Source organism: Nothobranchius furzeri, unplaced genomic scaffold (assembly GCF_043380555.1).
Source record: "Nothobranchius furzeri strain GRZ-AD unplaced genomic scaffold, NfurGRZ-RIMD1 Scf085, whole genome shotgun sequence".
Classification (NCBI taxonomy): Eukaryota; Metazoa; Chordata; class Actinopteri; order Cyprinodontiformes; family Nothobranchiidae; genus Nothobranchius; species Nothobranchius furzeri.
Genome location: NW_027223102.1, coordinates 35,001 through 47,500, shown reverse-complemented (window position 1 = coordinate 47,500; position 12,500 = coordinate 35,001).

The window sequence follows — 12,500 nt, the reverse complement described above, 5'->3', positions numbered from 1 at the left end:
AGGCTGTGCCGTGCCCCCTGGAGGTCTAAAGGATGACCAGTAGTTGTGGTTCTCGCCCCGGGACTTGGGTCAGAGTATAGCCCAAGTGGAGCACTTGTGTCGGCCTAGGGAGGCTGTGCCGGGCCCCCTGGAGGTCTAAAGGATGACCATGAGGTCAAAAGGATGACCAGTAGTTGTGGTTCTCGCCCCGGGACTTGGGTCAGAGTATAGCCCAAGTGGAGCACTTGTGTCGGACTAGGGAGGCTGTGCCGTGCCCCCTGGAGGTCTAAAGGATGACCAGTAGTTGTGGTTCTCGCCCCGGGACTTGGGTCAGAGTATAGCCCAAGTGGAGCACTTGTGTCGGACTAGGGAGGCTGTGCCGTGCCCCCTGGAGGTCTAAAGGATGACCAGTAGTTGTGGTTCTCGCCCCGGGACTTGGGTCATAGTATAGCCCAAGTGGAGCACTTGGGTCGGACTAGGGAGGCTGTGTCGTGCCCCCTGGAGGTCTAAAGGATGACCAGTAGTTGTGGTTCTCGCCCCGGGACTTGGGTCAGAGAATAGCCCAAGTGGGACACTTGTGTCGGACTAGGGAGGCTCTGCCGTGCCCCCTGGAGGTCTAAAGGATGACCAGTAGTTGTGGTTCTCGCCCCGGGACTTGGGTCAGAGTATAGCCCAAGTGGAGCACTTGTGTCGGACTAGGGAGGCTGTGCCGTGCCCCCTGGAGGTCTAAAGGATGACCATTAGTTGTGGTTCTCGCCCCGGGACTTGGGTCAGAGTACAGCCCAAGTGGAGCACTTGCGTCGGACTAGGGAGGCTGTGCCGGGCCCCCTGGAGGTCTAAAGGATGACCAGTAGTTGTGGTTCTCGCCCCGGGCCGTGGGTCTGAGTATGGCCCAAGTGGGACACTTGTGTCGGACTAGGGAGGCTCTGCCGTGCCCCCTTGAGGTCTAAAGGATGACCAGTAGTTGTGGTTCTCGCCCCGGGACTTGGGTCATAGTATAGCCCAAGTGGGACACTTGTGTCGGACTAGGGAGGCTCTGCCGTGCCCCCTTGAGGTCTAAAGGATGACCATGAGGTCAAAAGGATGACCAGTAGTTGTGGTTCTCGCCCCGGGACTTGGGTCAGAGTATGGCCCAAGTGGTGCACTTGTGTCGGTCTAGGGAGGCTGTGCCGGTCCCCCTGGAGGTCTAAAGGATGACCAGTAGTTGTGGTTCTCGCCCCGGGACTTGGGTCAGAGTATAGCCCAAGTGGAGCACTTGTGTCGGACTAGGGAGGCTGTGCCGGGCCCCCTGGAGGTCTAAAGGATGACCAGTAGTTGTGGTTCTCACCCCGGGTCGTGGGTCCGAGTCTGGCCCGAGTAGAGCACTTTGGTCGGCTACCGGGGGGTGTGCCGTGCCCCCTGGAGGTCTAAAGGATGACCAGTAGTTGTGGTTCTCGCCCCGGGACTTGGGTCAGAGTATAGCCCAAGTGGAGCACTTGTGTCGGCCTAGGGAGGCTGTGCCGGGCCCCCTGGAGATCTAAAGGATGACCATGAGGTCAAAAGGATGACCAGTAGTTGTGGTTCTCGCCCCGGGACTTGGGTCAGAGTATAGCCCAAGTGGAGCACTTGTGTCGGCCTAGGGAGGCTGTGCCGGGCCCCCTGGAGGTCTAAAGGATGACCAGTAGTTGTGGTTCTCGCACCGGGACTTGGGTCAGAGTACAGCCCAAGTGGAGCACTTGTGTCGGTCTAGGGAGGCTGTGCCGGGCCCCCTGGAGGTCTAAAGGATGACCATGAGGTCAAAAGGATGACCAGTAGTTGTGGTTCTCGCCCCGGGACTTGGGTCAGAGTATAGCCCAAGTGGAGCACTTGTGTCGGACTAGGGAGGCTGTGCCGTGCCCCCTGGAGGTCTAAAGGATGACCAGTAGTTGTGGTTCTCGCCCCGGGACTTGGGTCAGAGTATAGCCCAAGTGGAGCACTTGTGTCGGCCTAGGGAGGCTGTGCCGGGCCCCCTGGAGGTCTAAAGGATGACCATGAGGTCAAAAGGATGACCAGTAGTTGTGGTTCTCGCCCCGGGACTTGGGTCAGAGTATAGCCCAAGTGGAGCACTTGTGTCGGACTAGGGAGGCTGTGCCGTGCCCCCTGGAGGTCTAAAGGATGACCAGTAGTTGTGGTTCTCGCCCCGGGACTTGGGTCAGAGTATAGCCCAAGTGGAGCACTTGTGTCGGACTAGGGAGGCTGTGCCGTGCCCCCTGGAGGTCTAAAGGATGACCAGTAGTTGTGGTTCTCGCCCCGGGACTTGGGTCATAGTATAGCCCAAGTGGAGCACTTGGGTCGGACTAGGGAGGCTGTGTCGTGCCCCCTGGAGGTCTAAAGGATGACCAGTAGTTGTGGTTCTCGCCCCGGGACTTGGGTCAGAGAATAGCCCAAGTGGGACACTTGTGTCGGACTAGGGAGGCTCTGCCGTGCCCCCTGGAGGTCTAAAGGATGACCAGTAGTTGTGGTTCTCGCCCCGGGACTTGGGTCAGAGTATAGCCCAAGTGGAGCACTTGTGTCGGACTAGGGAGGCTGTGCCGTGCCCCCTGGAGGTCTAAAGGATGACCATTAGTTGTGGTTCTCGCCCCGGGACTTGGGTCAGAGTACAGCCCAAGTGGAGCACTTGCGTCGGACTAGGGAGGCTGTGCCGGGCCCCCTGGAGGTCTAAAGGATGACCAGTAGTTGTGGTTCTCGCCCCGGGCCGTGGGTCTGAGTATGGCCCAAGTGGGACACTTGTGTCGGACTAGGGAGGCTCTGCCGTGCCCCCTTGAGGTCTAAAGGATGACCAGTAGTTGTGGTTCTCGCCCCGGGACTTGGGTCATAGTATAGCCCAAGTGGGACACTTGTGTCGGACTAGGGAGGCTCTGCCGTGCCCCCTTGAGGTCTAAAGGATGACCATGAGGTCAAAAGGATGACCAGTAGTTGTGGTTCTCGCCCCGGGACTTGGGTCAGAGTATGGCCCAAGTGGTGCACTTGTGTCGGTCTAGGGAGGCTGTGCCGGTCCCCCTGGAGGTCTAAAGGATGACCAGTAGTTGTGGTTCTCGCCCCGGGACTTGGGTCAGAGTATAGCCCAAGTGGAGCACTTGTGTCGGACTAGGGAGGCTGTGCCGGGCCCCCTGGAGGTCTAAAGGATGACCAGTAGTTGTGGTTCTCACCCCGGGTCGTGGGTCCGAGTCTGGCCCGAGTAGAGCACTTTGGTCGGCTACCGGGGGGTGTGCCGTGCCCCCTGGAGGTCTAAAGGATGACCAGTAGTTGTGGTTCTCGCCCCGGGACTTGGGTCAGAGTATAGCCCAAGTGGAGCACTTGTGTCGGCCTAGGGAGGCTGTGCCGGGCCCCCTGGAGATCTAAAGGATGACCATGAGGTCAAAAGGATGACCAGTAGTTGTGGTTCTCGCCCCGGGACTTGGGTCAGAGTATAGCCCAAGTGGAGCACTTGTGTCGGCCTAGGGAGGCTGTGCCGGGCCCCCTGGAGGTCTAAAGGATGACCAGTAGTTGTGGTTCTCGCACCGGGACTTGGGTCAGAGTACAGCCCAAGTGGAGCACTTGTGTCGGTCTAGGGAGGCTGTGCCGGGCCCCCTGGAGGTCTAAAGGATGACCAGTAGTTGTGGTTCTCGCCCCGGGCCGTGGGTCTGAGTATGGCCCAAGTGGGGCACTTGCGTCGGACTGGGGAGGCTCTGCCGCGCCCCCTGGAGGTCAAAAGGATGACCAGTAGTTGTGGTTCTCACCCCGGGTCGTGGGTCCGAGTCTGGCCCGAGTAGAGCACTTTGGTCGGCTACCGGGGGGTGTGCCGTGCCCCCTGGAGCCATGGGAGTGAGCTCCAGCAGACTGGTATTTTTCGGAGAACCAGGCCCACACTCCTCAGACTTTGTGCCCAGGGACAGGCCACCAAAATCGGCCGCGGCTCGTGCACTTTGCCCCTGCGTTTCTCCCAGAACCAGAGCCGGAAAAATCCCAAAATTGATGCCCAGAGATAGTCGACTCTGCCTGGAATAGATTGCCACCCAAACCCGCCAACTCACGCTGGTTTTCCGATGGCCTCACCTACTAACCCGAGCATGGTCATCGCTCGCACCTTCCAAAACCTCCAGGGGCGCAGGCACTTTTCATTTACTGGCCATAAGGCCGACCGCCTTAAGCGTTAAGCGATAAGCGAAAGGCTTAGTTTGGACTTAGTTTTTGGAGCGACGAGGTCGCCGTTTTGTCAATTCTGAACCGATTTTCACGCGGTTTTCGACTGCCTGCGCCTGGGGAGCCGCCCAGAAGCCCCAGGCAGTGTTCTGGGTGGACTTCCGGACCGGTCCGGACCCGGTACCGGCCGGGGGAACCGCACCACGCCTCTCGGGCGTTTCTACACCGATTTTCGCGGGGTTTTCGACTGCATAGACGGGGCCACCTGCTGCAGGGCCCGAGGGAGGGCCTTACTGAGCTGGGTCCGACGCAGGGCCCGGTTCCTGGAGCCCGCTGGGGGGGGGGGGGGGTTCTCTAAGGCTCACGGCGGGCTGCTGAGGGGCCGGATCGGATGCAGACAGGCGCTCCTCTGCCCAGGTCTTTGCTCCCCTGCCCCACTAGGAATGGAAGACACACTGCCAACAGCTTCTGGAGGGTGATGGGCCCTGCTGCAGACCAGGTCCGACCCAGGTTTCAGCTATCCCACCCCGCAGGGACTTAAAGACACACTGCCATCAGCTTCTGGAGGCTGCTGAGCTCTACTATAGAGCAGGTCCGACCCAGGTTTCAGCTCCTGCAGCCCACTAGGACTTAAACACACACTGCCATCAGCGTCTGGATGGTGATGGGCCCTGCTGCAGACCAGGTCCGACCCAGGTTTCAGCTATCCCACCCCGCAGGGACTTAAAGACACACTGCCATCAGCTTCTGGAGGCTGCTGAGCTCTACTATAGAGCAGGTCCGACCCAGGTTTCAGCTCCTGCAGCCCACTAGGACTTAAACACACACTGCCATCAGCGTCTGGATGGTGATGGGCCCTGCTGCAGACCAGGTCCGACCCAGGTATCAGCTCCTGCACCCCGCAGGGAATTGAAGACACACTGCCATCAGCTTCTGGAGGCTGCTGAGCTCTGCTATAGACCAGGTCCGACCCAGGTTTCAGCTCCTGCACCCCGCAGGGAACTAAACACACACTGCCATCTGCAACTGGAGGCTGCTGAGCCCTGCTGCAGACCAGGTCCGACCCAGGTTATGGCTCTCCCACCCCCCTGGGACTTAAACACACACAGCCATCAGCTTCTGGATGGTGATGGGCCCTGCTGCAGACCAGGTCCGACCCAGGTTTCAGCTCCTCAACCCCGCAGGGACTTAAACCCACACCGCCATCAGCTTCTGGAGGGTGATGGGCCCTGCTGCGGGCCAGGTCCGACCCAGGTTTCAGCTCTCCCACCCCGCAGGGACTTAAACACACACAGCCATCAGCTTCTGGGGGCTGCTGAGCCCTGCTGCAGACCAGGTCCGACCCAGGTTTCAGCTCTCCCACCCCGCAGGGTCTTTAACACACACACTGCCATCAGCTGCTGGAGGCTGCTGAGCTCCGCTATAGACCAGGTCCGACCCAGGTTTCTGCTCCTGCACCCCGCAGGGAATGAAAGACACACTGCCATCAGCTTCTGGAGGCTGCTGAGCCCTGCTGCAGACCAGGTCCGACCCAGGTATCGGCTCTCCAACCAGGCAGAGACTTAAACACACACACACACACACACACTGCCATCAGCTTCTGGGGGCTGCTGAGCTCTGCTGTAGACCGGGTCCGACCCAGGTTTCTGCTCCTCCACCCCGCAGGGACTTAAACACACACTGCCACCAGCTTCTGGAGGGTGATGGGCCCTGCTTTAGACCAGGTCTGACCCGGGATATAGCTCTCCCACCCCGCAGGGACTTAAACACTCACTGCCATCAGCTGCTGGAGGCTGCCGAGCTCTGCTGCAGACCAGGTCCCACCCAGGTTTCTGCTCCTGCACCCCGCAGGGACTTAAACACACACTGCCACCAGCTTCTGGAGGGTGATGGGCCCTGCTGTGGACCAGGTCCGACCCGGATATCAGCTCTCCCACCAGGCAGGGACTTAAACACACACTGCAATCAGCTGCTGGAGGCTGCTGAGCTCTACTATAGACCAGGTCCGACCCAGGTTTCAGCTCTCCCACCAGGCAGTGACTTAAAGACACACTGCCATCAGCTGCTGGAGGCTGCTGAGCTCTTCTATAGACCAGGTCCGACCCAGGTTTCAGCTCTCACACCAGGCAGGGACTTAAACACACACTGCCATCAGCTGCTGGAGGCTGCTGAGCTCTGCTATAGACCAGGTCCGACCCAGGTTTCAGCTCTCCCACCAGGCAGGGACTTAAAGACACACTGCCATCAGCTGCTGGAGGCTGCCGAGCCCTGCTGCAGACCATGTCCGACCCAGGTTTCAGCTCTCCCACCAGGCAGGGACTTAGAGGCACGCTGCCATCAGCTTCTGGAGGCTGCTGAGCTCTGCCATAGACCAGGTCCGACCGAGGTTTCAGCTCTCCCACCCCGCAGGGACTTAAACACACACTGCCATCAGCTGCTGGAGGCTGCTGAGCTCTGCTATAGACCAGGTCCGACCCGGGATATAGCTCTCCCACCCCGCAGGGACTTAAACACACACTGCCATCAGCTGCTGGAGGCTGCTGAGCTCTTCTATAGACCAGGTCCGACCCAGGTTTCAGCTCTCCCACCCCGCAGGGACTTGAACACACACTGCCATCAGCTTCTGGAGGCTGCTGAGCTCTGCTATAGACCAGGTCCGACCCAGGTTTCTGCTCCTCCACCCCGCAGGGAATTAAAGACACACTGCCATCAGCTTCTGGATGGTGATGGGCCCTGCTGCAGACCAAGTCCGACCCGGGTTACAGCTCTCCCACCAGGCAGGGAATTAAACACACACTGCCATCAGCTGCTGGAGGCTGCTGAGCTCCGCTATAGACCAGGTCCGACCCGGGTTCCTGCTCCTGCACCCCGCAGGGACCAAAACACACACACTGCCATCAGCTTCTGGAGGCTGCTGAGCTCTTCTATAGACCAGGTCCGACCCAGGTTTCAGCTCTCCCACCAGGCAGGGACTTAAACACACACTGCCATCACCTTCTGCTGGCTGCTGAGCTCTGCTGCAGACCAGGTCCGACCCAGGTTTCAGCTCCTGCACCCCGCAGGGAACTAAACACACACTGCCGTCACCTTCTGCTGGCTGCTGAGCCCTGCTGCAGACCAGGTCCGACCCAGGTTTCAGCTCCTGCACCCCGCAGTGGATTAAAGACACACTGCCATCAGGTTCTGGAGGCTGCTGAGCTCTGCTGCAGACCAGGTCCGACCCAGGTTATGGCTCTCCCACCCCGCAGGGACTTAAACACACACCGCCGTCAGCTTCTGGATGGTGATGGGCCCTGCTGCAGACCAGGTCCGACCCACGTTTCAGCTCTCCCACCCCGCAGGGGATGAAACACACACTGCCATCAGCTTCTGGAGGCTGCTGAGCTCTGCTAAAGACCAGGTCCGACCCAGCTTTCAGCTCTCCCACCAGGCAGGGAGTTAAAGACACACTGTCATCGGCTTCTGGAGGGTGCTGAGCCCTGCTGCACACCAAGTCTGACCCAGGTTTCAGCTCATCCACCCCGCAGGGACCTAAACACACACTGCCATCAGCTTCTGAGTGGTAATGGGCCCTGCTGCAGACCAGGTCCGACCCAGGTTTCAGCTCCTCCACCCCGCCATCACCAGCTGGAGGCTGGCTGCTGCTCCTGCACCCTGCCATCAGCTGCTGGAGGCTTCTGTTCCTCCACCCCGCCATCAGCAGCTGGAGGCTGGCTGCTGGAGGCTGGCTGCTGCTCCTCCACCCCGCCATCACCAGCTGGAGGCTGGTTGCAGCTCCTGCACCCCGCCATCAGCTGCTGGAGGCTGCCTGCAGCCCCTGCACCCCGCCATCAGCTGCTGGAGGCTGGCTGCAGCTCCTGCACACCGCCATCAGCTGCTGGAGGCTGCCTGCAGCTCCTGCACCCCGCCATCAGCTGCTGGAGGCTGGCTGCTGCTCCTGCACCCCGCCAGCAGCTGCTGGAGGCTGGCTGCTGCTCCTCCACCCAACCATCAGCTGCTGGACGCTGGCTGCTGCTCCTGCACCCCGCCATCAGCTGCTGGAGGCTGGCTGCTGCTCCTCCACCACCCAACCATCAGCTGCTGGACGCTGGCTGCAGCTCCTCCACCCCGCCATCAGCTGCTGGTGGCTGGCTGCAGCTCCTTCACCCCGCCATCAGCTGCTGGTGGCTGGCTGCAGCTCCTTCACCCCGCCATCACCAGCTGGAGGCTGGCTGCTGCTCCTGCACCCCGCCATCAGCTGCTGGAGGCTGCCTGCAGCTCCTGCGCCCCGCCATCAGCTGCTGGAGGCTGGCTGCTGCTCCTGCACCCTGCCATCAGCTGTTCGAGGCTGGCTGCAGCTCCTCCACCCCACCATCACCAGCTGGAGGCTGGTTGCAGCTCCTGCACCCCGTCATCAGCAGCTGGAGGCTGCCTGCTGCTCCTGCACCCCGCCATCAGCTGCTGGAGGCTGCCTGCAGCTCCTGCACCCCGCCATCATTTGCTGGAGGCTGGCTGCAGCTCCTGCAACCCGCCATCAGCTGCTGGAGGCTGGCTGCTGCTCCTCCACCCCACCATGACCTGCTGGAGGCTGGCTGCAGCTCCTTCACACCGCCATCAGCTGATGGATGCTGGCTGAACGCTGGAGGCTGGCTGCTGCTCCCACACACCGCCATCAGCTCCTGGAGGCTGGCTGGCTGCTGGAGGCTGTCTGCTGCTGCTCCTCCACCCCGCCATCACCAGCTGGAGGCTGGCTGCTGGAGGCTGGCTGCAGCTCCTGCACCCCACCATCAGCTGCTGGAGGCTGGCTTCTGCTCCTCCACCCCGCCATCAGCTGCTGGGGGCTGGCTGCTGGAGGCTGGCTGCAGCTCCTCCACCCCGCCATCACCAGCTGGAGGCTGGTTGCAGCTCCTGCACCCCGCCATCAGCTGCTGGAGGCTGCCTGCTGCTCCTGCACCCCGCCATCAGCTGCTGGAGGCTGCCTGCACCTCCTGCACCCCGCCATCAGCTGCTGGAGGCTGGCTTCTGCTCCTCCACCCCGCCATCAGCTGATGGAGGCTGCCTGCTTCTCCACCCCGCCATCACTAGCTGGAGGCTGGCTGCTGGAGGCTGGCTGCAGCTCCTCCACCCCGCCATCAGCTGCTGGAGGCTGCCTGCAGCTCCTGCACCCCGCCATCACCAGCTGGAGGCTGGCTTCTGCTCCTCCACCCCGCCATCAGCTGATGGAGGCTGCCTGCTTCTCCACCCCGCCATCACTAGCTGGAGGCTGGCTGCTGGAGGCTGGCTGCAGCTCCTCCACCCCGCCATCAGCTGCTGGAGGCTGGCTGCTGCTCCTGCACCCCGCCATCAGCTGCTGGAGGCTGGCTGCTGCTCCTCCACCCAACCATCAGCTGCTGGACGCTGGCTGCAGCTCCTCCACCCCACCATCAGCTGCTGGACGCTGGCTGCAGCTCCTCCACCCCGCCATCAGCTGCTGGAGGCTGCCTGCAGCTCCTGCACCCCGCCATCAGCTGCTGGAGGCTGCCTGCAGCTCCTGCACCCCGCCATCAGCTGCTGGTGGCTGGCTGCAGCTCCTTCACCCCGCCATCACCAGCTGGAGGCTGGCTGCTGCTCCTGCACCCCGCCATCAGCTGCTGGAGGCTGCCTGCAGCTCCTGCGCCCCGCCATCAGCTGCTGGAGGCTGGCTGCTGCTCCTGCACCCTGCCATCAGCTGTTCGAGGCTGGCTGCAGCTCCTCCACCCCACCATCACCAGCTGGAGGCTGGTTGCAGCTCCTGCACCCCGTCATCAGCAGCTGGAGGCTGCCTGCTGCTCCTGCACCCCGCCATCAGCTGCTGGAGGCTGCCTGCAGCTCCTGCACCCCGCCATCATTTGCTGGAGGCTGGCTGCAGCTCCTGCAACCCGCCATCAGCTGCTGGAGGCTGGCTGCTGCTCCTCCACCCCACCATGACCTGCTGGAGGCTGGCTGCAGCTCCTTCACACCGCCATCAGCTGATGGATGCTGGCTGAACGCTGGAGGCTGGCTGCTGCTCCCACACACCGCCATCAGCTCCTGGAGGCTGGCTGGCTGCTGGAGGCTGTCTGCTGCTGCTCCTCCACCCCGCCATCACCAGCTGGAGGCTGGCTGCTGGAGGCTGGCTGCAGCTCCTGCACCCCACCATCAGCTGCTGGAGGCTGGCTTCTGCTCCTCCACCCCGCCATCAGCTGCTGGGGGCTGGCTGCTGGAGGCTGGCTGCAGCTCCTCCACCCCGCCATCACCAGCTGGAGGCTGGTTGCAGCTCCTGCACCCCGCCATCAGCTGCTGGAGGCTGCCTGCTGCTCCTGCACCCCGCCATCAGCTGCTGGAGGCTGCCTGCACCTCCTGCACCCCGCCATCAGCTGCTGGAGGCTGGCTTCTGCTCCTCCACCCCGCCATCAGCTGATGGAGGCTGCCTGCTTCTCCACCCCGCCATCACTAGCTGGAGGCTGGCTGCTGGAGGCTGGCTGCAGCTCCTCCACCCCGCCATCAGCTGCTGGAGGCTGCCTGCAGCTCCTGCACCCCGCCATCACCAGCTGGAGGCTGGCTTCTGCTCCTCCACCCCGCCATCAGCTGATGGAGGCTGCCTGCTTCTCCACCCCGCCATCACTAGCTGGAGGCTGGCTGCTGGAGGCTGGCTGCAGCTCCTCCACCCCGCCATCAGCTGCTGGAGGCTGGCTGCTGCTCCTGCACCCCGCCATCAGCTGCTGGAGGCTGGCTGCTGCTCCTCCACCCAACCATCAGCTGCTGGACGCTGGCTGCAGCTCCTCCACCCCACCATCAGCTGCTGGACGCTGGCTGCAGCTCCTCCACCCCGCCATCAGCTGCTGGAGGCTGCCTGCAGCTCCTGCACCCCGCCATCAGCTGCTGGAGGCTGCCTGCAGCTCCTGCACCCCGCCATCACCAGCTGGAGGCTGGCTTCTGCTCCTCCACCCCGCCATCAGCTGATGGAGGCTGCCTGCTTCTCCACCCCGCCATCACTAGCTGGAGGCTGGCTGCTGGAGGCTGGCTGCTGCTCCTCCACCCAACCATCAGCTGCTGGACGCTGGCTGCAGCTCCTCCACCCCACCATCAGCTGCTGGACGCTGGCTGCAGCTCCTGCACCCCGCCATCAGCTGCTGGAGGCTGGCTTCTGCTCCTCCACCCCGCCATCAGCTGCTGGAGGCTGCCTGCTGCTCCTGCACCCCGCCATCAGCTGCTGGAGGCTGGCTGCTGCTCCTGCACCCCGCCATCAGCTGCTGGAGGCTGGCTGCTGGAGGCTGGCTGCAGCTCCTCCACCCCACCATCAGCTGCTGGACGCTGGCTGCAGCTCCTCCACCCCACCATCAGCTGCTGGACGCTGGCTGCAGCTCCTGCACCCCGCCATCAGCTGCTGGAGGCTGGCTTCTGCTCCTCCACCCCGCCATCAGCTGACGGAGGCTGCCTGCTTCTCCACCCCGCCATCACTAGCTGGAGGCTGGCTGCTGGAGGCTGGCTGCAGCTCCTCCACCCCACCATCAGCTGCTGGACGCTGGCTGCAGCTCCTGCACCCCGCCATCAGCTGCTGGAGGCTGGCTTCTGCTCCTCCACCCCGCCATCAGCTGACGGAGGCTGCCTGCTTCTCCACCCCGCCATCACTAGCTGGAGGCTGGCTGCTGGAGGCTGGCTGCAGCTCCTCCACCCCGCCATCAGCTGCTGGAGGCTGGCTGCTGCTCCTGCACCCCGCCATCAGCTGCTGGACGCTGGCTGCAGCTCCTCCACCCCGCCATCACCAGCTGGAGGCTGCCTGCTGCTCTTCCACCCCGCCATCAGCTGCTGGGGGCTGGCTGCTGGAGGCTGGCTGCAGCTCCTCCACCCCGCCATCACCAGCTGGAGGCTGGTTGCAGCTCCTGCACCCCGCCATCAGCTGCTGGAGGCTGCCTGCTGCTCCTGCACCCCGCCATCAGCTGCTGGAGGCTGCCTGCACCTCCTGCACCCCGCCATCAGCTGCTGGAGGCTGGCTTCTGCTCCTCCACCCCGCCATCAGCTGATGGAGGCTGCCTGCTTCTCCACCCCGCCATCACTAGCTGGAGGCTGGCTGCTGGAGGCTGGCTGCAGCTCCTCCACCCCGCCATCAGCTGCTGGAGGCTGCCTGCAGCTCCTGCACCCCGCCATCACCAGCTGGAGGCTGGCTTCTGCTCCTCCACCCCGCCATCAGCTGATGGAGGCTGCCTGCTTCTCCACCCCGCCATCACTAGCTGGAGGCTGGCTGCTGGAGGCTGGCTGCAGCTCCTCCACCCCGCCATCAGCTGCTGGAGGCTGGCTGCTGCTCCTGCACCCCGCCATCAGCTGCTGGAGGCTGGCTGCTGCTCCTCCACCCAACCATCAGCTGCTGGACGCTGGCTGCAGCTCCTCCACCCCACCATCAGCTG